General features: G+C 38.3%; 1 non-coding gene across 1 annotated transcript; it reads left to right on the top strand.

Moving 5' to 3' along the window:
- Positions 1–8,196: 8,196 nt before the first annotated feature.
- LOC130978865 (small nucleolar RNA R71) lies at positions 8,197–8,300 on the top strand. Its single transcript, XR_009086474.1, has one exon. It is a non-coding gene; the product is annotated as a small nucleolar RNA R71 (small nucleolar RNA).
- Positions 8,301–25,831: the final 17,531 nt, after the last annotated feature.

Genomic DNA, 25,831 nt, shown 5'->3' with positions numbered 1-25,831 from the left:
TGATTTGACCCATTTTTATTTTAGTGAGCTTATAAATTAGGGTTTTAAACTTAAGAAGTATAAAAACCTCTAAAATTTTGTGGCCACTTTTTGTTCTTAATTTTGATGAATAAAATTTCTTTGAATTCTTTTAAAAAATTTGGGTGTGAACAGGAGAGATAGATTAATTCTTTTAACTATTATATTAGGAAAATCAAATTAAGGTAGAAAAATCTCTTTCTTTGATTTTTATCTTATTCTAAATTCCATTCCGTATCATTTAGTATCAGATTTCAAGTATTAAACTAATTAATTCTTGTTGGCCTATATGTATTCTTCTTATGTCCTCTTAAAAAATAAAAAGATATACTTCTTCGTCTTTATTTTTTTGGTATGTGTCTTTGTTTCGGTTCCTTTGCATATCACCAAAAAAAAATGAGTCACGTATTGTCAATTTCTTCTTATTATAGATTTGTTTTTTTCTGAGTGATTTGTTTTTGTTTCTCAATTTATTTTCCCTCTTAATCTCTTTTTCCAGGTTCATTACTGTGGCGACCCACTCAGAAGATACCCTAGTTTATATGGAGATGATGCAAATGGCCATTCAACACTTAACTAATCGCTTGAATGAAATGGAAGAATGGAGGCAGGAGGTGACATTGACATTATCCAAAAATACTAAACATGAAAATTTCAGGAGTCAGTGTCAAAATCATGTACATTATGATGATGACTTTGATGGAGTTACAATACCTTGACACAAAAGTTAAGATAGCAACATCAATGCCATTAAGATAAAAATACTACCATTCAAAGAGAGAAACAATCCTAAAATTTATTTGGAGTGGGAATGTAAGGTGGAAAGAATTTTTGCTTGTCATAATTACTTAGAGGCAAAAAAAGTTAGTTTGGCAGCAGTTGCATTTTCTGATTATGCCTTGCTTTGGTGAGATGAACTAATGAAGACAAGATGGCGAAATGATAATACCCGATAGAGACTTGGGATCATATGAAGTGCCTCATGAAGAAGAGATTTGTGCCTTCGTACTACTACAAAAAAGTGCATTAAAAGTTACATCAGTTGACTCAAGGCTCAATGTCTGTTGAAGACTGCCATAAAAAAATAGAGATGCTTATGATCACTACCAACATAGAAGAGGATACCGAGGTTACTATGGCACGATTTATAAGTGGTTTGAATAGAGTGATTGCTGATGTGGTAGAGTTGCATCATTATCTAGAGATGGAGGAGTTAGTCAGCATGGCAATGAAGGTGAAAAGACAATAACAAAGAAGAGTACCAAAGGAATCGTCTCATGCTAATCCAAATTGGATTCTAGTCTCATAATGAAGACACAACAAAGAATAAGGGTGCTGAATTCAAGGAGAAATTGCTTAATGCTACAAAGAAGAAAGGTAATTTTAACTTTTCTTCTTCTACTATATCTAGACACAGAGATATTAAATACTTCAAGTGTCATGGTTTGAATCATTATGCAAGTGATTTCTCGAATAGGAGGATGATGGTTATTAGAAGGGTGATATTATGTCTGATTTTGATTAAGGTGATGACTTTGATTATAATAATATGCTACTGTTGGAAATTGTTCTGATGGTAATGTTGAGTATGCAGTCCATGGTGAATCTCTTATTATTAGACCTACTTTAAATTTGTAGGTGAAAGAAGATAGTCCAAAATAATATCAAAATCTTTTTCATACTAGATGTTTAGTTGGTAAAAAGGTGTGTAGTCTGATTATTGATGAAAAGAGTTAGACCAATGTGACTTGTACACTTTTGGTGAAAAATTGGAATTGACATATGTTCAACATCCTAAACCATATACGTTGCAGTGGTTGAGTGACAGTGGTGAGAAAAAGGTTGAAAAGCAAGTGATAATTGCATTCTCTATTAGGATGTATGTTCATGAGGTATTGCATGATGTGGTGCCAATGCAAGTGGTGCACGAAATTGTGATCACTACTTTGTCCATATTCGAATAATCCTCAGTAATGGCTCCAAAGACTTGGTGCTCAATACCATGGCATAAACACAACTTCGCACAACTAACCAGCAAGTGCACTGGGTCATCCAAGTAATACCTTACGTGAGTAAGGGTCGATCCCACGGAGATTGTTGCTATGAAGCAAGCTATGGTCACCTTGTAAATCTTAGTCAGGCAGACTCAAATGGGTATAGATGATGAATAAAACATAAAGATAAAGATAGAGATACTTATGTATATCATTGGTGAGAGCTTCAGATAAGCGTATGAAGATGCCTTCCCTTCCGTCTCTCTGCTTTCCTACTGTCTTCATCCAATCCTTCTTACTCCTTTCCATGGCAAGCTCGTGTAGGGTTTCACCGTTGTCAGTGGCTACCTCCCATCCTCTCATTGAAAGCGATTGCATATGCCCTGTCACGGTCATAGCGGAATTCATCTGTTGGTTCTCAATCAGGCCGGAATAAAATCCAGTGATTCTTTTGCGTCTGTCACTAACGCCCCGCCCTCAGGAGTTTGAAGCACGTCACAGTCATTCAATCATTGAATCCTACTCAGAACACCACAGACAAGGTTAGACCTTCCGGATTCTCTTGAATGCCGCCATCAGTTCTTGCCTATACCACGAAGATTCCGGTTAAAGAATCCAAGAGATATTCACTAAGCCTCGTATGCTTGTAGAACAAGAATGGTTGTCAGTCACCTTGTTCATGAGTGAGAATGATGATGAGTGTCACGGATCATCACCTTCATCAAGTTGAAGAACAAGTGATATCTTGGACAAAGAACAAGCGGAATTGAATAGAAGAACAATAGTAATTGCATTAATACTCGAGGTACAGCAGAGCTCCACACCTTAATCTATGGTGTGTAGAAACTCCACCGTTGAAAATACATAAGAACAAGGTCTAGGCATGGCCGAATGGCCAGCCTCCCAGTGATCTAAGATAGCATAAAACTCAAAGATGGCTACCAAGATCTGTGTAAATACAATAGTAAAAGGTCCTACTTATAGAAAACTAGTGGCCTAGGGTGTACAGAGATGAGTAAATGACATAAAAATCCACTTCCGGGCCCACTTGGTGTGTGCTTGGGCTGAGCAAATGAAGCTTTTTCGTGTAGAGACTCCTCTTGGAGTTAAACGCCAGCTTTTATGCCAGTTTGGGCGTTTAACTCCCATTTAGGTGCCAGTTCCGGCGTTTAACGCTGGAATTTCTTGAGGTGACTTTGAACGCCGATTTGGGCCATCAAATCTTGAGCAAAGTATGGACTATCATATATTGCGGGAAAGCCCAGGATGTCTACTTTCCAACGCCGTTGAGAGCGCGCCAATTGGGCTTCTGTAGCTCAAGAAAATCCACTTCGAGTGCAGGGAGGTCAGAATCCAACAGCATCTGCAGTCCTTTTGAGTCTCTGGATCAGATTTTTGCTCAGATCCCTCAATTTCAGCCAGAAAATACCTGAAATCACAGAAAAACACACAAACTCATAGTAAAGTCCAGAAAAGTGAATTTTAATTAAAAACTAATAAAAATATACTAAAAACTAACTAGATCACACTAAAAACATACTAAAAACAATGCCAAAAAGCGTACAAATTATCCGCTCATCACAACACCAAACTTAAATTGTTGCTTGTCCCCAAGCAACTAAAGATCAAATAGGATAAAAAGAAGAGAACATGCAATGAATTCCAAAAACATCTATAAAGATCAGTATTAATTAGATGAGCGGGGCTTCTAGCTTTTTGCTTCTGAATAGTTTTGGCATCTCACTTTATCCTTTGGAACTCAGAATGATTGGCTTCTTTAGGAACTTAGAATCCAGATAGTGTTATTGATTCTCCTAGTTAAGTATGATGATTCTTGAACACAGCTACTTATTGAGTCTTGGCCGTGGCCCAAAGCACTCTGTCTTCCAGTATTACCACCGGATACATACATGCCACAGACACATAATTGGGTGAACCTTTTCAGATTGTGACTCAGCTTTGCTAAAGTCCCCAATTAGAGGTGTCCATGGTTCTTAAGCACACTCTTATTGCCTTGGATCACAACTCTATTTCTTTCTTTTTCTTTCTTTTTTCTTTTTTTTTTCGGTTTTTTTTTTTTCGTTTGCTTCTTTTTTTTTGTATTCACTGCTTTTTCTTGCTTCAAGAATCATTTTTATGATTTTTCAGATCCTCAGTAACATGTCTCCTTTTTCATCATTCTTTCAAGAGCCAACATTCATGAACCACAAATTCAAAAGACATATGCACTGTTCAAGCATACATTCAGAGAACAAAAGTGTTGCCACCACATCAAAATAATTAAACTGTTATAAAATTCAAAATTCATGCAATTCTTTTCTTTTTCAATTAAGAACAATCTCTAAGAAAGGTGATGGATTCATAGGACATTCATAACTTTAAGGCATAGACACTAATGATCACAAGACACAAACATGGATAATATAAAGCACTAAAATTCGAAAAATAGAAAATTAAAGAACAAGGAGATTAAAGAACGGGTCCACCTTAGTGATGGCGGCTTGTTCTTCCTCTTGAAGGTCTTATGGAGTGCTTGAGCTCCTCAATGTCTCTTCCTTGTCTTTGTTGCTCCTCTCTCATGATTCTTTGATCTTCTCTAATTTCATGGAGGAGGATGGAATGCTCTTGATGCTCCACCCTTAGTTGTCCCATGTTGGAACTCAATTCTCCTAGGGAGGTGTTTAGTTGCTCCCAATAGTTTTGTGGAGGAAAGTGCATCCCTTGAGGCATCTCAGGGATCTCATGATGAGAGGGGTCTCTTGTTTGCTCCATCCTTTTCTTGGTGATGGGCTTGTCCTCATCAATGGGGATATCTCCTTCTATGTCAATTCCAACTGAATAACAGAGGTGACAAATGAGATGAGGAAAGGCTAACCTTGCCAAGGTGGAAGACTTGTCCGCCACCTTGTAGAGTTCTTGGGTTATAACCTCATGAACTTCCACTTCTTCTCCAATCATGATGTTATGAATCATGATGGCCCGGTCTAGAGTAACTTCAGACCGGTTGCTAGTGGGAATGATTGAGCGTTGGATAAACTCCAACCATCCTCTAGCCACGGGTTTGAGGTCATGCCTTCTCAATTGAACCGGCTTCCCTCTTGAGTCTCTCTTCCATTGTGCGCCCTCTTCACATATGACTGTGAGGACTTGGTCCAACCTTTGATCAAAGTTGACCCTTCTAGTGTAAGGATGTTCATCTCCTTGCATCATGGGCAAGTTGAATGCTAACCTTACATTTTCCGGACTAAAATCCAAGTATTTCCCCCAAACCATAGTAAGATAGTTCTTTGGATCCGGGTTCACACTTTGGTCATGGTTCTTGGTGATCCATGCATTGGCATAGAACTCTTGAACCATCAAGATTCCGACTTGTTGAATGGGGTTGGTAAGCACTTCCCAACCTCTTCTTCGGATCTCATGGCGGATCTCCGGATATTCACTCTTTTTGAGTGAAAAGGGGACCTCGGGGATCACCTTCTTCAAGGCCACAACTTCATAGAAGTGGTCTTGATGCACCCTTGAGATGAATCTATCCATCTCCCATGACTCGGAGGTGGAAGCTTTTGCCTTCCCTTTCCTCTTTCTAGAGGTTTCTCCGGCCTTGGATGCCATAAATGGTTATGGAAAACGAAAAAGCAACGCTTTTACCACACCAAACTTAAAAGATTTGCTCGTCCTCGAGCAAAAGAAGAAAGAAGAGAGTAGAAGAAGAAGAAATGAGGGAGAAGGAGATGGCTTATGTATTTCGGCCAAGGGGGGGAAGTGGTGTTTAGGTTGTGTGAAAATGAAGGAATGAAGAAGGGTATTTATAGGAGAGAGGGGAGATGGGGTTCGGCCATTATGGGTGGGTTTGGGAGGGGAAGTGGTTTGAATTTGAAGGGTGAGGTTGGTGGGGTTTTATGAAGGATGGATGTGAGTGGTGAAGAGAAAGATGGGATTTGATAGGTGAGGGGTTTTTGGGGAAGAGGTATTGAGGTGATTGGTGAATGGGGGAAGAAGAGAGAGAGTGGTGGTGGGGTTGGTGGGGATCCTGTGGGGTCCACAGATCCTGTGGTGTCAAGGAAAAGTCATCCCTGCACCAAATGTTGCTCAAAATCACGTTTTGAGCCATTTCTGGCGTTAAACGCCGGGCTGATGCCCATTCCTGGCGTTTAACGCCAGGTTCTTGCCTTTTTCTGGCGTTTAACGCCAGTCTGGTGCCCCTTTCTGGCGTTAAACGCCCAGAATGGTGCCAGACTGGGCGTTAAATGCCCAACTGCTAGGTTTACTGGCGTTTGAACGCCAGCAACTTCTTCCTCCAGGGTGTGCTGTTTTTCTTCCTGTTTTTCATTTTGTTTTTGCTTTTTCAATGGATTTTGTGACTTCTTATGATCATCAACCTACAAAAAACATAAAATAACAAAGAGAAATATATAAAATATAATCATTGGGTTGCCTCCCAACAAGCGCTTCTTTAATGTCAGTAGCTTGACAGAGGGCTCTCATGGAGCCTCACAGATATTCAGAGCAATGTTGGAACCTCCCAACACCAAACTTAGAGTTTGAATGTGGGGGTTCAACACCAAACTTAGAGTTTGGTTGTGGCCTCCCAACACCAAACTTAGAGTTTGACTGTGGGGGCTCTTCTTGACTCTGATTTGAGAGAAGCTCTTCATGCTTTATCTCTATGGTGACAGAGGGATATCCTTGAGCCTTAAACACATAGGATTCTTTATTCACTTGAATGATCAATTCACCTCCATCAACATCAATCACAGCTTTTGCTGTGGCTAGGAAGGGTCTGCCAAGGATGATAGATTCATCCATGCTCTTCCCAGTCTCTAGGACTATGAAATCAGTAGGAATGTACTGGTCTTCAACCTTTACCAAAACATTCTCTACAAGTCCATGAGCTTGTTTTCTTGAGTTGTCTGCCATCTCTAATGAGATTCTTGCAGCTTGTACCTCAAAGATCCCTAGCTTCTCCATTACAGAGAGAGGCATGAGGTTTACACTTGACCCCAAGTCACACAGAGCCTTCTTGAAGGTCATGGTGCCTATGGTACAAGGTATTGAAAACTTCCCAGGATCTTGTCTCTTTTGAGGTAATTTCTGCCTAGACAAGTCATCCAGTTCTTTGGTGAGCAAAGGAGGTTTATCCTCCCAAGTCTCATTTCCAAATAACTTGTCATTTAGCTTCATGATTGCTCCAAGGTATTTAGCAACTTGCTCTTCAGTGACATACTCATCCTCTTCAGAGGAAGAATACTCATCAGAGCTCATGAAAGGCAGAAGTAAGTCCAATGGAATCTCTATGGTCTCATTTTGAGCCTCAGATTCCCATGGTTCCTCATTAGGGAACTCATTGGAGGTCAGTGCACGCCCATTGAGGTGTTCCTCAGTGGCGTCCACTTCCTCTCCATCCTCTCCAAATTCGGCCATGTTTATGGCTTTGCACTCTCCTTTTGGATTTTCTTCTGTATTACTTGGGAGAGTACTAGGAGGGAGTTCAGTAACTTTCTTGCTCAGCTGTCCCACTTGTGCTTCCAAATTCCTAATGGAAGACCTTGTTTCAGTCATGAAACTTTGAGTGGTTTTGATTAGATCAGAGACCATGGTTGCTAAGTCAGATTGGTTCTGCTTAGAATTCTCTGTCTGTTGCTGAGAAGATGATGGAAAAGGCTTGCCATTGCTAAACCTGTTTCTTCCACCATTATTGTTATTGAAACCTTGTTGAGGTTTCTCTTGATTTTTCCATGAGAAATTTGGGTGATTTCTCCATGAAGAATTATAGGTGTTTCCATAGGGTTCTCCTAGGTAATTCACCTCTTCCATTGAAGGGTTCTCAGGATCATAAGCTTCTTCCTCAGAGGAAGCATCCTTAGTACTGCTTGGTGCATTTTGCATTCCAGACAGACTTTGAGAAATCAAATTGACTTGTTGAGTCAATATCTTGTTCTGAGCCAGTATGGCATTCAGAGCATCAATCTCAAGAACTCCTTTCTTCTGACTTGTCCCATTGTTCACAGGATTCCTTTCAGAAGTGTACATGAATTGGTTATTTGCAACCATTTCAATTAGTTCCTGAGCCTCTGTAGGCGTCTTCTTCAGATGAAGAGATCCTCCAGCAGAGCTATCCAAGGACATCTTAGATAGTTCAGAGAGACCATCATAGAAAATACCTATGATGCTCCATTCAGAAAGCATGTCAGATGGACATTTTCTGATCAATTGTTTGTATCTTTCCCAAGCTTCATAGAGGGATTCTCCATCCTTCTGTCTAAAGGTTTGGACTTCCACTCTAAGCTTACTCCATTTTTGAGGTGGAAAGAACTTTGCCAAGAAGGCATTGACTAGCTTTTCCCAAGAGTCCAGGCTATCCTTAGGTTGAGAGTCCAACCATATTCTAGCTCTGTCTCTTACAGCAAAAGGGAATAGCATCAGTCTGTAGACCTCAGGGTCAACCCCATTAGTCTTGACTGTGTCACAGATTTGCAAGAACTCAGCTAAAAACTGATGTGGATCTTCCATTGGAAGTCCATGGAACTTGCAATTCTGTTGCAGTAGAGAAACCAACTGAGGCTTAAGCTCAAAGTTGTTTGCTCCAATGGCAGGGATAGAGATGCTTCTCCCATAGAAGTCGGGAGTAGGTGCAGTAAAGTCACCCAGCACCTTCCTTGCATTGTTGGCATTGTTGTTATTTTCGGCTGCCATGAGTTCTTCTTCTTTGAAGAATTCGGTCAAGTCCTCTAAAGAGAGTTGTGCTTTGGCTTCTCTTAGCTTTCTCTTCAAGGTCCTTTCAGGTTCAGGGTCAGCTTCAACAAGAATGCCTTTGTCTCTGCTCCTGCTCATATGAAAGAGAAGAGAACAAGAAGATATGGAATTCTCTATGTCACAGTATAGAGATTCCTTGAGGTGTCAGAGGAAAAGAAAAATAGAAGAAAGAAGAAGGGGAAGAATTCGAACTTTAATTGGATGAAGTTCGAATTGTGCATTAAGAGGGAGTAGTACTCCATAAATAGAAGGATGTGGGAAGAGAGGAAGGTAATTTTCGAAAATCAAATTAAAAAGATTTTGAAAACATTTTGAAAAACACTTAATTGATTTTCGAAAATAAAAGTGAGAAAGAAATCAAGTGATTTTTGAAAAAAGATTTTGAAATTAGAAGTTAAAAAGATTTGATTGAAAGATTATTTTGAAAAAGATGTGGTTAGGAAGATATGATTTGAAAAACATTTAAAAAGATTTGATTTGAAAACCATTTTAAAAGATATGATTTGAAAACAATTTTTAAAAAGATTTGATTTTAAAAATTAATGACTTGCCTAACAAGAAAAGATATGATTCAAACATTAAACCTTTCTCAACAGAAAAGGCAACAAATTTGAGATGTTCAATCAAATCATTAATTGTTAGTAAGTATCTTTGAAAAAGGAAAGAAATTGATTTTGAAAACATTTGATTGAAAAGATTTGATTTGAAAAAGATTTGATTTTGAAAAACTTTGAAAACTTAGAAAAATTTGATTTTGAAAACAAAATCTTCCTCCTAGCACCATCCTGGCGTTAAACGCCCAGAATGGTATCCATTCTGGCGTTTAACGCCCAAAATGCACCCTTTTTGGGCGTTAAACGCCCAACCAGGTACCCTGGCTGGCGTTTAAACGCCAGTCTGTCTTCTTCACTGGGCATTTTCGAATGCTCAGCTTTTTCTGTATAATTCCTCTGCAGTATGTTCTAAATCTTCAATTCTTTGTATTATTGACTTGAAAAGACACAAATTAAAAATATTTTTGGATTTTTACTAATCAAAATGCAACAAGAATCAAATAACAATGCATGCAAGACACCAAACTTAGCAGTTTGTATACTATTTGACACTATATGAGACACGTAAACACTCAAGTCAAAAGAATTTAAAGATCAGAGTAAGAAGTCATCAAGAATTACTTGAAGATCCTTGAGACATATGTATGCAATTGACACCAAACTTAAGATGAAACACTAGACTCAAGCAAGAAACATCAAATATTTTTGGTTTTTATGATTTTGTAAATTTTTTTTTGTGATTTTCAAAAATTAAGTGGAAAGAGATATCAAAATTCTTAATGAGAATTCCAGGAATCAGTGCAATGCTAGTCTAAGACTCCGGTCCAGGAATTAGACATGGCTTCACAGCCAGCCAAGCTTTCAAAGAAAGCTTCGGTCCAAAACACTAGACATGGCCAGAGGCCAGCCAAGCCTTAGCAGATCACTGCTCCAAAAGCAAGATTGATAAAAAATCAACGAGCTTCTGTGATGATAAGTTGAAACCTCGGTCCAATGAGATTAGACATGGCTTCTCAGCCAGCCAGATTTCAACAAATCATCATGAAACTCTAGAATTCATCTTCAAGAATTTCGAAAAAAATAAATACCTAATCTAAGCAACAAGATGAACCGTCAGTTGTCCATACACGAACAATCCCCGGCAACGGCGCCAAAAACTTGGTGCACGAAATTGTGATCACTACTTTGTCCATATTCGAATAATCCTCAGTAATGGCTCCAAAGACTTGGTGCTCAATACCATGGCATAAACACAACTTCGCACAACTAACCAGCAAGTGCACTGGGTCATCCAAGTAATACCTTACGTGAGTAAGGGTCGATCCCACGGAGATTGTTGCTATGAAGCAAGCTATGGTCACCTTGTAAATCTTAGTCAGGCAGACTCAAATGGGTATAGATGATGAATAAAACATAAAGATAAAGATAGAGATACTTATGTATATCATTGGTGAGAGCTTCAGATAAGCGTATGAAGATGCCTTCCCTTCCGTCTCTCTGCTTTCCTACTGTCTTCATCCAATCCTTCTTACTCCTTTCCATGGCAAGCTCGTGTAGGGTTTCACCGTTGTCAGTGGCTACCTCCCATCCTCTCATTGAAAGCGATTGCATATGCCCTGTCACGGTCATAGCGGAATTCATCTGTTGGTTCTCAATCAGGCCGGAATAGAATCCAGTGATTCTTTTGCGTCTGTCACTAACGCCCCGCCCTCAGGAGTTTGAAGCATGTCACAGTCATTCAATCATTGAATCCTACTCAGAACACCACAGACAAGGTTAGACCTTCCGGATTCTCTTGAATGCCGCCATCAGTTCTTGCCTATACCACGAAGATTCCGGTTAAAGAATCCAAGAGATATTCACTAAGCCTCGTATGCTTGTAGAACAAGAATGGTTGTCAGTCACCTTGTTCATGAGTGAGAATGATGATGAGTGTCACGGATCATCACCTTCATCAAGTTGAAGAACAAGTGATATCTTGGACAAAGAACAAGCGGAATTGAATAGAAGAACAATAGTAATTGCATTAATACTCGAGGTACAGCAGAGCTCCACACCTTAATCTATGGTGTGTAGAAACTCCACCGTTGAAAATACATAAGAACAAGGTCTAGGCATGGCCGAATGGCCAGCCTCCCAGTGATCTAAGATAGCATAAAACTCAAAGATGGCTACCAAGATCTGTGTAAATACAATAGTAAAAGGTCCTACTTATAGAAAACTAGTGGCCTAGGGTGTACAGAGATGAGTAAATGACATAAAAATCCACTTCCGGGCCCACTTGGTGTGTGCTTGGGCTGAGCAAATGAAGCTTTTTCGTGTAGAGACTCCTCTTGGAGTTAAACGCCAGCTTTTATGCCAGTTTGGGCGTTTAACTCCCATTTAGGTGCCAGTTCCGGCGTTTAACGCTGGAATTTCTTGAGGTGACTTTGAACGCCGGTTTGGGCCATCAAATCTTAGGCAAAGTATGGACTATCATATATTGCTGGAAAGTCCAGGATGTCTACTTTCCAACGCCGTTGAGAGCGCGCCAATTGGGCTTCTGTAGCTCCAGAAAATCCACTTCGAGTGCAGGGAGGTCAGAATCCAACAGCATCTGCAGTCCTTTTGAGTCTCTGGATCAGATTTTTGCTCAGATCCCTCAATTTCAGCCAGAAAATACCTGAAATCACAGAAAAACACACAAACTCATAGTAAAGTCCAGAAAAGTGAATTTTAATTAAAAACTAATAAAAATATACTAAAAACTAACTAGATCACACTAAAAACATACTAAAAACAATGCCAAAAAGCGTACAAATTATCCGCTCATCAGCAAGCTTGTCGTTTATTATTGGGGAGACCTTGACAGTTTGACGTCGAGCATTCCATGATGGTTACAGAATCGGTTCCCGTTTGATTTTAATGGTCGTAAGATCACTCTTGCTCCTTTATTATCAAAGGAGGTTTACCTTGACCAATTGAAGCTTCAACAGGTACCAAGAAAAAATGGTATGTGAGGTAAAAGAAAAATATGTGTAAAAGATGCCATGAGAGAAAAGAATATAGCAAAAGGCCCAAAGGTGAGTGAGAAAAAAAAAGAATGCATGTCATGAGAATAATGCAAATATAGAGAAAAATGACAGAGTTGAGAGAAAATTGTGTTTCTTTGAAAAAGAGAAAGATTTAAAGAGTTCTTCAGTAGGCAAGAGAGCTATGATTATGGTTTAGTTTCGAGTAACCTTATCCTCTTACACTAAACTTAACCCAAATTTGCCAAATAATTTTGTCTCTTCATTGTATGAATTTGCAGATATCTTTCCTACTAATGTGTCAAGTGGTTTGCCTTTATTGCGAGGGATTGAGCACCAAATTAATTTTATTTCTGGCATTCCTAATAGACCAACCTATAGGAGCAACTCTGAAAAGACAAAGGAATTTCAAAGGCAAGTAAAAAAATTACTAGCCAAAGATCACATCAGGAAGAGTATGAATCCTTGTGCTATACCAGTTTTACTGGTTTCAAAAAAGGATGGTACTTGACGGATGTGTGTGAATTATTATGCAGTCAATAAGATTATGTAAAGTATTGTTGTCCTATCCCTATGTTAGATGACATGCTTGATGAATTACATGGTGCATGCATATTCATTAAAATGGATTTAAAAAGTGGGTATTATCAAATTAGAATAAAATTAAGAGATGAATGAAAGATTGTATTTAAAACAAAACATGGATTATATGAATGGTTAGTGCTTTTTGGGTTAATTGATGCACCTAGTACTTTTATGCATCTAATGAACCATATTTTGCAAGATCTTTTGGATAAATTTGTTGTTATTTATTTCGATGATTTTTCATTTATAGCACTTGTTTGGATGACAACATGTCACATGTTTCAGCTATTTTGGAAGTGCTTCAAAAAAAAGTATTTATATGCCAATCTTAAAAGGTGCACATTTTGTATTGATAGAGGTTTATTTCTTAATTTTGTTGTGAGTGCGAGTGGAATTGAGGTTGGTGAGGGAAAGGTGAAGGCTATTCGAGAATGGCCAATACCTAAGAATGCTTCTGAGGTAAGAAGTTTTCATAGTTTAGCTGGGTTTTACAAGAGATTTGTAAAAAAAAAATTCTACCATTGTTGCACCTCCCACAGAGGTTATAAAAAATGATGTTAGTTTTAAATGTGAAAAGAAACAAGAAATTACATTTCATACCCTAAAAGATTATTTGTGTTCTACCCTTATTCTTATTTTACCTAACTTTAATAATACATTTGAGATCGAATGTGATACTTCTGGAATTGGTATCGGTGCTATTTTGATGTAGAAAAGGTGGGCTGTTGAGCTGTTGCATACTTTAGTGAAAAGTAGAACTTAACTCAACGCAAATATTCAACTTATAACAAAAAATTGTACGCCTTTGTTCTAGCATTGAAGGTTTTGCAACATTACCTGCTACCTAAAGAGTTTGTGATTCACATACATCATGAATCCTTGAAGTACTTAAAAGGACAAGGTAAGCTTGATACAAGACATGATAAATGGGTAAAATTTATTGAGACTTTTTCATATGTGATTGCCTTTAAACAATATAAAGAGAATGTAGTTACTAATGCTTTATCTAGGAGGTATGTTTTGATTACTACGCTTACTTCCAAGTTGTTGGAATTTGAGTTTTTAAAAGAGCTGTATGTGTAATTAATTCTATTTTTTTTTTTGCTATTTATGCCTTTTGTGAACATGGTGCATTTTAACAAACTTTGTAGATATGGAGATTTTTTGTTTCGTGGTAATAGAATTTGTGTGCCTGCTTGTTTTGTTAGGGATTTACTTATTCTAGAGTCACATTGGGGTTTGATGGATTATTTTGGTGTGCGTAAGATTGTCTAAACATTTTTACTGGCTCCACATGCGTAGGGTTGTTAAAAAATTATGCTAAATGTATTGCATGTAAAAAAACTAAATCTAAGTCATTACCACATGGTTTGTATACTCCCTTAACAGTTCTTATGCATCCGTGGGTTGATATTTTCATGGATTTTGTTCTTAGTTTGCTCAAACTAAAAAAGGTATAGATAGCATTTTTGTTGTGGTAGATAGGTTTAGTAAAATAACTCATTTCGTTGCATGTCATAAAACTGATGATGTATCAAATATTGTTGATTTGTTCTTCATGAGCCAAAAATTTGATACGCTCAAAATTTGGCAAGTGCACCAAATCACTTTCAATTAATACCACGGTGTATGGATATCGTTCCCACGAGGATTAAAGGATTGAGCAAGCAACTCTTGATTGAATCTTTCTAATTAGATCAATCGAACCTTTGTAAGAGGAAGAATATGAATCTTGAAATAATAAAGAACGGTAAAGGAGAGTGTTTGGTATGAATGAATGAATGCTTAGGAATTTAAGAAAAGAAACAGTGAATAAAGAATGTTAAAGACTTTGGAGATGTCTACTTTCAGAAAAGAAAATCCTCATATTTCTTTACTTTGATTCATGCAAGATACTTTCATGACAAATTATATATAATCAAATTCAAATTTCTTGGCAATTTAATTTCTCTTTAACTTATTTAATCGTCAATTCTTTGGTCAACTAATTAAGAAAAGAGTTTAAGCACAATTCCGATTTCATACTGCAGAACTTTCAAAATACTATTCCTAGTCAAGTTGAAAAATTATGAGAAAGAGTTTCAAGTTAATTCTGCTATTAAATTTTCCCAACTAATGATAGTATCTAAGATAGAATTAGGATACTTTCCAATACTTCTAACTATTAAAGATGAAGAATGAGACTTAATATTGAGTAAGTATCAATTTATAAATCAAAATAAAAGAAACAATCACATTAACAATCCATGAAAAGTCAAACAGAGCTCCTAACCTCTAACAGAAGAGGTTTAATTATTCATGATAAAGAAAGCAAACTAAAACTAATGAATGAGATACTGAATGAATCTAATGATCCTGAGTTGATGATCGGGATCTGAGGATCTTAGATGATCTCTGTGAACCATCGTTCACTTATTTATATTCTAAATCATATCCTAAAATTTAAATTCAAACTAAACTTAATCTTATCATTCGAAGAAGAATAAGATAACTAAAATAACCATCCAAATTTAAATTAAAGCACTCTTATCCTTTTAGAAGTAGTTAACAATAACTAAGCATTCAAATCTTCAAGAGTCTGGGCCGAATTAACGTGTTCTGGAAGAGAGTTTGGGCCTGGCGCTGGACTTCATAGCAATTTTGGACCCCTGGGAGTGAGAAAATCATTTGAAGTTGCGCACTGGGTGCCCATGTTGTAGACTTCACTAGCACTGGGCACCGGTTCTAGAAGTAGGGCGTTAGCCTTTGAAACCTGGTCGAAGAATGTGGGGTACTACAGGGAGGACAAGAATCTATGGAACAAATCTACTACATGGAGAATTTTTCAAAGCCACCACATAATAACCCCTTCTCAAAAACTCATAATCTTGAATGGAGGAACCACCCCAATTTTGATTGGGGCAATCAAGTGCTAAAAAACTTCATTGTACCTCAACAACAACAATCTCATTTCATACAACCACAAATTCAGCAAAGACTTTCTTTTCTTGAAGCCAAATTTTTTTTCCTTGAAACACCATTGAAAAACCATCCTAATTCACTGCCACACCAACCCAATCCACCTCCACATTCATGCAACAAACTAAAACCTTCATGGATGAGACAAGAGCTAACTTCCAAGATCAAAGTGCCTCCATTAGAAACCTAGAAGTACAAATAGGACAAATTGCCAAGCAACTCAAAGAAAGGCAACCCAAGTTTTTAATTGAGGAGTGGAAGAGTGGTTAGCAAAAAGAATGAAGATCAAACTAAGGCACCAAAAGAAGACGTGGAAGAGGACATGCAAGAAAAAAAGAAAATTGTCCATGCACCGATTATTTCCCTAAAAGAGAAGGAAACAATGAAACCATATCAACTAAGAATTTCTTTTTCCCACAGGCTAAAGAAACAACACCGTGATGAACAATACTCCAACTTCTTGGAGGTGCTCAAGAAGCTTCACATCAACATCACATTCATACAAGCTTTAGAATAAATGCCACTATATGCTATACTCAAGAAAGAGTTATTGTCCAAGAAGAGATCTTTGAAAGGAGATGAAACTGTGGTGATAACCAAATAATATAGTGCAATAATTCAAATAGATTTTCCAAGAAAGATAAAAGATCCAGGGAGTTTCCAAATTTAATGCACTATTGGAAACACACTCTTTGAAAAAATATTATGCGATTTGGGAGAAAGTATCAATTTAATGCCTTTATCTGTAATGAAGAAGCTATAAATTCAAGAGCTAAACCCAACAAAAAGATAGCTCTACAAATGGCAAATAAATCAATGAAGTGTGCACATAGAGTGGTTGAAAATATCTTGGTCAAAGTGAAAAAATTTTTTCTCCCAGCAAATTTTGTGATTCTTGATATGGTGGAGGATGTGAATGCTTCCATAATCCTAGGAAGGTCATTTCTAGCTACTGGTAGAGCCCTGATAGATGTGGAAAAGGGCCAATTAATGTTGAGAGTGTATAATGAACACTTAATTTTTTATGTTTTCAAAATCATGCCTCATTCAAGTGAGAAGGAGAATTGCATGAAGGTTGAATCAATTAATCCAAGCCTCCAAGAAGACATTGAAGAGGTGCAGCAAATTGAAGACATAAAAGAAGCTAACAAGAATTTGCAACCCAAGCCTCCCCTTGATCATGGAGCTTCAACTCCTCCCCTCTATTTTAGAATAATCAACCATCAAGCTAGTGACATTAAAAGAGCGCTTGTTGGGAGGTAACCCAACCGTCGGTAACCTTTTATTTTGTCTTTAATTTTATTTGTTTTATTTGAATAAACTTTTGCATCACTTATTTGATTTCATTCGATAATCATGATTATTCATAATTCTATCACCACTATTTATTTTGTTGCTTGAGGACAAACAACCACTCTAAGTTTGGTATTAGAGACTATGTAGAACATAGCCTATAAGATGATGAAGAGGGAGATAACTCTATATTTGAGCTCTTATTTCTTATATCTTGCATCTATTTTTATTTTTAGTTGATAATAATGATTCATTCCTTTTTATTTCACCTTATTTTTTAAATTGCTTATACCCAATATCTTTAAGCATGCAATAAAGAGCTTTCGAATGGAAAAAGTTGAAAAAAATTTTAAATTTTTAGGCAAGTAAGATTAAGAAAAATGGAGGTATGTTAGTATAATTGTATAAAGAGGTTACATATTTGTGAAAACTTGCATGGGAGCTCTAAGACATGGAATGAAGTTTAGAGAAGTATTATGGAGGTTCTCAAAAATCTATAAAACCAAGAAGCAGCAAGAAAATAAAAGAAAAAGAAAAACAAATAACAAGGCCCCAAGCTCTGAGCACCAATGACTAGAAAGATTACAAAGAAACAAAACTCAAAAAGTTTCCTAGTTAAGTACTTGTTGTGTTGCTGTGTCAAGGGGATAGGCTTGAGTAAGTAAATCCAAGGGGTGCTTCAACACCCGATACCATGAACTAACTGGTTTGGGAGTGTTGATTGAGAACTCATGTAAGAACCGCAACTAATCAACCGGATTATTTAGGTGATTATATTGCCCAAATTAGATTCCAAAAAGTTAGAGAGAGAATTTTAGGATTTAAATGTGATTTTTGGACTCGGTATATTTTTCTGAGTTTAAACCGATTGAACCGGTTTATGTCTGCCTGGTACTGTACGAAAAAAGTGAAAACAGTCAAAAACCATAGAAAAACATTAGAAATGAAAAACCGGACGTCAATTTTAAAGGTTTGGTTTGAAGTTGGGCCAAACGGGCTAAAAATGCTAACGGGTTGGACCGAGCCCAAGTTGGGCCTAAGACCAACATATATAAAAAGTCATTAATGAACCCTTCACCTCATAACCACACACACACACCAGAAAAGAAGAAGAGGGAGAGGGGAAGAGAGAAACAATATTCACCCATCTCTTCTTTTCGCAATATCTCGAGCTACGGTGCTTTGATTCGCATGCCGTCAGCGGCTATGCGAAGTTCTCGCTGAGCCTGTTGTTTCTATCTAAGTATTGTGGTAAGTTTCTCAAGTTTCTCTGTCCAGTTTTTGTGTTCTTGAGAAATTTGAGTTTTAGGATTTGGTTTTGAGTGAAATCTTGTGTTTTGGGTGTTTAGGTACACTCTAGCACTTGATTGCTTGTGGTTTTGGCTTCTAAAACTGTTGGGTAAGGTGAGTTACTCTTGAATTATTGTGAAATTTCAATTTTTATGAGTCCTAGGTTGATTTGTGATGGTTTATGCATATATAACTTGAATAATTGTGAGTTTGGGAGCTATTGGAACTTGTTGGTGCTTGTTGAAGTGGGATTAAAAGCTTGGATTGTAGTTGAGAGCTTGCTTGTGCTATTTTTGAGGTTTTGGTGCATATAAGGAATCGACCAAGGTATGGTTTTGGTTTCCTCAATGTAGGATATAATATTCATGGACACTTAGGCTAGTGACCCATAGGATAGGTTTGAATTAAAATGGTTGATGAGTTGTTGAATGTTGTTGTATGATGATTTATGATGAATTGATGATTATTGGGTTTGATTTTGATTATTGATAATGATATGATGAAGATGAATGATTTGTGAAGTTAAGAAGTGAATTATGTTGATATATGTGATGTTAATGTTGGTGATTTGGTAATGTTGTTGGAGAAATGTTAAAAAGGATTTATTATAATGTAATATATTGATGTTGAGGTTGAGAATGAGAAAAGGTGAGGGAAAATGTGGTAAGCTTGGTGTAATATGACATAGAGGATTGATTTTGATGAGAATTGGAGTTTGGGATGGTGTGGTTTGGTTTTGGGCTGTGTTTTACAAAGAAATTGTGGAAATTGTGATTTTGGGTAAATGTTGGTTTTAAGTGAACTTTGTCTGATCATAACTTTTGTCTCGATTTTCAAAATTGATTGAAATTTGTTTAGAAGTGATGTTCATTGAAAACCCTTTTAAATCGATATAAAGTTTGCAAAATTTGGAATTTTGTAGAGGAAGTTATGATCATTCAAAGTTGGTGTTGAAAATCTGAAATTGTGCAAAGTTGCAGAATTTTGTGATTTCTGATATGTGTGCACGCACAGCCGTGTGCATACGCACACCTCTGCGGAAATTTTAACCTGTGCGCATGGACAGACCTGTGCATCCGCACACACAGAGGCAGGCAATCTGCTTGTAGTGCTAGCACAGCTTGTGCGTGCAAACACCAATGAGAAATTGCAACCTGTGCGTACGCACAAACCTGTGCGCATGCACACGTTGGGGAAGCCAGTCTGTTGGGAGCGCTAACACAGGTTGTGCGGGTGAACAGGAATTATCAATTTTGGCACCTGTGCGTACGCACACTCCTATGCGTATGTACACGTTTTAAAACTCTCCAGAGCATGCGCGCGCACACCCCTGTGCGTACTATTTCTCAAATTTTCCTTTGTTTTCAACTTTTCTACTTTTCCAATAAGGTTGTAAGCTTTTATAACACTATTTTGGGACTCTTGGTGTAATACCCGGTCTAACCGAAATTAATTAAATGATGAGTTAAGTAGGAGTGAATATGCTTGGAAGATTTGGCAATTGGAATTTGATAATTTAAATATGATATTTGGATTCAGTGAGTTTTTTCGAGTCGGAAGACATAGTTTTCTGCGTAAAAGCGCGCAGTGGAATTTTGACCAGCAGTACCGGCTGAGACCTGTTTGGTACTGTAGCTGAGAAAATTGATTATGAGTAAATAGGATTAAGAAATGAGGAATTATAATTAGGGTAGGTAGAAATATTTGAAGTGTGATTTAGAGCGCTAATCTTAAAGGTTTTGGTCCAAAATTGGGCCAACGGATAAAAATAAGTGAAATGGGCCTAAGTGGGCCCAAGACCCAATATATATAAACATTAGTTATGAGCATTTCAGCTCATTTTGCCCTAAAGAAGGTGTGTGGGGCGCTGAATTGAGAAGAGAGAAGAGAAGAGAGAAAACCTAACTCTCTTTGATCTTCAAACCACCATAACTTGAGCTACGGAGCTCCGATTGACGAGCCGTTTGCGGCCACGCGTCGCTCTTCTCATCCTCTACAATTCTATCTAAGTTTTGTGGTGAGTATTCCATTCATCTCTGCCCAGTTTTCGAAATTCCCCACTATTACACGTTTTTGGGAAGTTAGTGTTGAAATCTTGTGATTTTGGGTGTTTATGGATACTCCAACATGGATTCTAAGTGGGTTCTATCCCTACTTCATATGGGCTGAGGTAAGAAGTGCTCAAACCCTTGTGATTTGTCATCTTTATGAGTCCTAGGTTGATGTATGTATGTGATATTGGTTATGTTAGTGTATTTGGTGATTTTGATGCACAATTGGGAGGTTGGTATTGCTTGTGGAGCTTTGGTGAGGCTTGGAGCTAAGGGTTGGTGGAGACTTCCATAGAAGAGGCTCAATTGATTTGGCTACAAGAGGTACGGTTTAAGTTTCATTTAAGTACTGTGTGGTGTGATGAGAATTCCTAGGCTAGATGCCCCTAGGATTAAGTTTGGATTGTGTAAATGGTTGGTGCTAATATGCATAGTTGGTATGTAATGTGAAATTAATGATTGGATTGAGAATTGTGTGGCCTTGTATGTTTGGTGTATTGAAAATTTGATGTATTGGGTAATGAGTATTAATTTGTGGTTTATGCATTTAAATTGTGAAATTGGGCCGGAGGCCGTAAATTTTGGGCCGGAGGCCGGAAAGAGGTAAGGGAGGTAAGTTGATGTGTGCATTGTATGATGACACAAGTGATTGGATGAATTTCATATAATGAATATATGAATGATTGGGTTGGTTATTGGATAATGAGGTTTGAGGAGTTGAAGTGTGGAAATTGGTAATTTTGGGTGAAATTGTATAGATGGGGTATGTTTGATTTTGGTTGAGATATATCATGTGGTCATATATGTGAGTATGATTATTGATGCCTTGATGGTATGATAATGCATGAGAGATATGTATGTTGTGATATATGCTTGAGAAATGATTAAGGTTGATTTGGGGGTGAAACCACGTGATAGTGAGTATGATATTGGTTATGTATAATGATGGTTGATTGGAAATAGTATTGTTGGAAATTGGGATGAGGAAGAATGTATGACATGTTGATATGTTTGTAATTTAGCCATTTGTTTGAAATGGGTAAAGATGGTTATATGGCGGTTTTGTGAATTGTGGTAAGGTGTTAATGTATGAGTTGAAGAGGCTTGATGTTAATTTTGATATATTTTGACTGGTTTCAAAAAGGGTTGAAATTGGCATGTTTTGGTTGATTTTGAAAAGAGTTGAAAATGGCTTGTTTTGAAAATGGCACTTTGTGGTTTTATATGAAAACATGGTTTTTGGGCATACTTTGACGGGACATAACTTGGACTACGGATCTCTATTTTGTGCCAAATCTGTTTAGAAATGTAATTGGATCCGGGATGTCCATGCCGTTCGAAGAACGGGTGAAGAACGATTTAAAATGAGAAAGTTATGTCCGTCGGAAGATTGGGGGTTGAATCTGTGAATTCTGCAGCTTTTAACTTAGAAAATTTTTAGCAGAATGACCCTCCACGCGTAGGCGCACTTGGCGCGTACGCGTCGTTCTTCAAGAAGGCACCATCCACGCGTGCACGTGGTGTGCGCGTGCGCGTCGATGCGCTGCACCCATTGCCCAGCCATTTTCCCGAGAGTTGTGCTAGAGTTGTGCCAGTCTTGTGCTTGGGGCGCAAGTGTACCCACGCGTACGCGTCGTTGTCTATTTTTCAATCCGCGCGTCCGCGTGAATGGCGCGTATGCGCCGATGAGTTTTGTGGCCATCCACGCGTGCGCGTGGAGTACGCGTACGCGTGGCCCTGTTTTCATGCCAAAGTTGATACTTGAGTTTTAAAAGCCAAATCTCATACTTTTAAGCCTCCGATCTCACCCCTTATGTATTAAATCATTATGATATGCTTAGTAATGAGAAAGGAACTAGGGGATGTGGTAACTTGCGAGTGAAGCAAGGGGAAAAGTTATGATCAATGGCGATCAACAATGATTATATGAGATATGGAGGATGACGGTAGGAGTACCGTGTATGCCATGAGCCGAAGGGCTATATTTATTGATAAATGGCTGGTTCCTGATTGGACCATGAGCCGGATGGCTGAGTTATTGCCGGGTCACGGCAAAGCCATTATTGATTATGGCTGAGAATAATTGCATATATGATTAATGAATGAATGTGTTAAATGGATAATAATGGAAGATGTTGAAATGTGATGTGTAACCCCAGGTAGTAGGCAGTGGCGTTGTCCACTTGCTCCGGTTGTGAGACGGAAAAGGATGTTTATGATAAATGAGTTTAATTATGGAGTTTTGAATGAATGTATTTGTGATACCTGGGTAGTAGTAAGGGTTGTGGTTCGTCCCACTTGCTCCAAGTTAATGTTTGAGATTTGATAACAATGAGGATTGATAATATGAATTGAGATTGAATGAATATATGTTTGAGATACCTGGGCAGTAGCAAGGGTTGTGGTTCGTCCCGCTTGCTCCGGGTTAATGTTTAAGATACCTGGGCAGTAGCAAGGGTTGTGGCTCGTCCCGCTTGCTCCGGGTTAATGTTTAAGATACCTGGGCAGTAGCAAGGGTTGTGGCTCGTCCCACTTGCTCCGGGTTAATGCTTAAGATACCTGGGCAGTAGCAAGGGTTGTGGTTCGTCCCACTTGCTCCAGGTCAGAGATTGTGACGCCTGGGTAGTAGCCGCAGTAGTGGTTGTTCCACTGGCTCCAGGTTGAGCTGTTAAACACCCGCCTGGGTAGTAGCCGCAGTAGTGGTTGTTCCACTGGCTCTGGGCTGAGCAGGTAGTAGCAAGGGGGTTGTAGCTCAAACCTACTTGCTCCGCAAGGGGTGTTTCTGTCCATGGTTAGCTACCAGGACGTGTCGGGTTGGCTATATAACCGACAGATGATATCATCAGCCATAGGGCAGGCATACATCATTTGCATATGTTTGAATTGTTTGGGTTTGCCTATTTGTTTTGGATTTCTATATCATATATGCTATGTTACCTGATTACATGCTACTTGTTCTACTTGTACCTTATTTGTGTATTACTTGTCTGTATTGCTTGTGTTTGTACAACTGAGAGATCCCTCATGATGGTGTTGGTGGATGTTGGGGGCTGTTCTTGATGAGATGAATTGATAATGCGATTGCATAATGATGATGATTTTTGAATGAGATCATTTGAGCCCCCTGGGTAGACGCAGTGATGTGATTTCACTAGCTCCAGGCGATGGTATGATGTATTGATATAAAGTTGTTGAGGCAGAACAACTGGTAATGGTTTTGCTTATGATTCTGAGTCTGATTCGTGAAAGAATCAGCGAATTGGGAAACATGTGTAACATGAACTAGATTTAGTATCCCCTTACGACAGATGCCTATTTATGGATTAGTGAGAATCTAGGCTGGATACTTGGTGAAAAGGAGTTTAGGATGCTTAGTGAGTTTTTATTGCAGTGCATTGTATTTATTTGGCACTTTTACCGTACTGGGAACCCATGGGCCCGGGGTTCTCATTCCGTATATATCTCTTGTTTTTCAGACACAGGTTCAGGTGCTCAGAAGTGAGCAGCGGTTCGTCTGAGAGACGGCGAAGATATTTATTTGCTCTACTTGTATTTTGCTTAGAATCTCTCCACCTTTGTTTTGAAAGGATTATATTATGTGTTGAACTCTTTTGGAACTTGCCTATAGAGGCTCTTATGTTTCCTTTGGGAGAGATTAGGATGTACTATTGTCAACTACTTTCATACTGTACCCTAGCCGGCCTAAACTTCGCGGGTCGCGACTAGTGGCTATTACTTATGTTATATATATCTATCTGTTATCTATCTCTTAATCTCCTTTATGCCCTGTCTGTATATCGCTTTCGGCTTCACGTTCTATCTTTTCGTTGTTGAAACGTGAGTGATATGTCTTCGCGATTTTATTTCTACTCTTTTCAGGCTTCTCGGTTAATACTCCTTTCTAAATTACCTATATTTATATATTAAAAATCCACCTGAGAGTCGTACCACCGTAATATCATTGACTTATGACTCGAGCATAAGGATCTGAATATTAGGGTGTTACACTTGGGCCTAGTTTTGGATATTTAAAACATGGGAAAGAATCTAAAGGTTTTAGATGATATTATTTAAAGACATTAGAAAACGGAGGCCTAGGTTTCTGGCGTATTGAGGATGGTTCGATGATATGTGATGAATGGTTGTTGCATGAGATGAGAATTGAAGAACTATTGAGTTCGGAATAAAAATATAAATTGACAGTGGTTGAGCTAAGTCGAGAACTCGAATGGGTGATGATGAATCACTGATGCATAAAAATTGTTTTCTGTAAAACCACTACACTACTGTTTATATTGAGATTATGAGACACTATGCGCCCGACAGGGACGGCGGTTGGATCCTGCCTGTCGAGGTAGCGGCGGCGATGTAAGGACGGTGGTTAAATCCCGCTTACGTTGAGATGTGAGGTCTGAGGCAAGAGTATCCCGCTCGCATCCCTTCGGATCGATAGAGCGTGCAGGCACAAAATCCTAGACAGTGATCCAAGCACTATATCTCAGGGGATTCCTATATGATGATTCTGAAGGGCGACATCTCCATGGAGGTGTGTCGAGTTGGCAGTTGTACTGACAATGTAATATCACAGCCAATAGAACAGGCATTCATCATGTGCATCTTCTACCTGTTTGTCTGCTTTGTCGACTTGCAATTGTATGCCTAATTGAATAACATGTCTATTTGCCTAAGTGATCTACTTGCCTTCTATGCTTCTACTTGTGTTTTACTTGCATTGTAATTAATTGTGAATTCTACTGGGATTGAGGAGGTTCGGAAGGCGGTGGCGATGGGATCGCATGGAGGATAGGTTGGTGGAGGCTGTGGGACAGCGGTGTTTGATTAGATTAGAAAATATCCTAAGATATAGTACCCTGTTTAGTTATGTTAAGGTTTTATGTAATTATGTTTATTTGTTTAGAATCTTGTGATGGATATGGAGCTTAAGATTGCCTTTGGCGTCCCGGGGTCTTATATCCTACATCACTAGGCACTGTTACCATATTGAGAACCTCTAGTTCTTATACCATATTTCTGTTGTGTCTTTCAGATGTAGGTCGCAACCCACCTCGGTGAGTTGTCTGGTTGGTGACAGAAGAGGAGGATCCGGATACTCCTTTTGAGTATTTTGATTTATTTTGTATATGTCTCTCACTTTTGTATTTTTCTTTGCCTAGAGGCTTGTATATGAGAGAACAAAATTTGTATAAACTGTTTTTACTATCAGGTTTCTGTTGGTCTATATATGACTAGCCAGCTTAAACTCCGCGAGCCGTGGCTAGATTTTCATGATATTATACTATGATATTTTGTTATACTGTATCTAT

This window comes from Arachis stenosperma, chromosome 4 (assembly GCF_014773155.1).
Source record: "Arachis stenosperma cultivar V10309 chromosome 4, arast.V10309.gnm1.PFL2, whole genome shotgun sequence".
In the NCBI taxonomy this organism is placed as follows: domain Eukaryota; kingdom Viridiplantae; phylum Streptophyta; class Magnoliopsida; order Fabales; family Fabaceae; genus Arachis; species Arachis stenosperma.
This window is presented reverse-complemented; position numbering and strand designations above follow the sequence as displayed.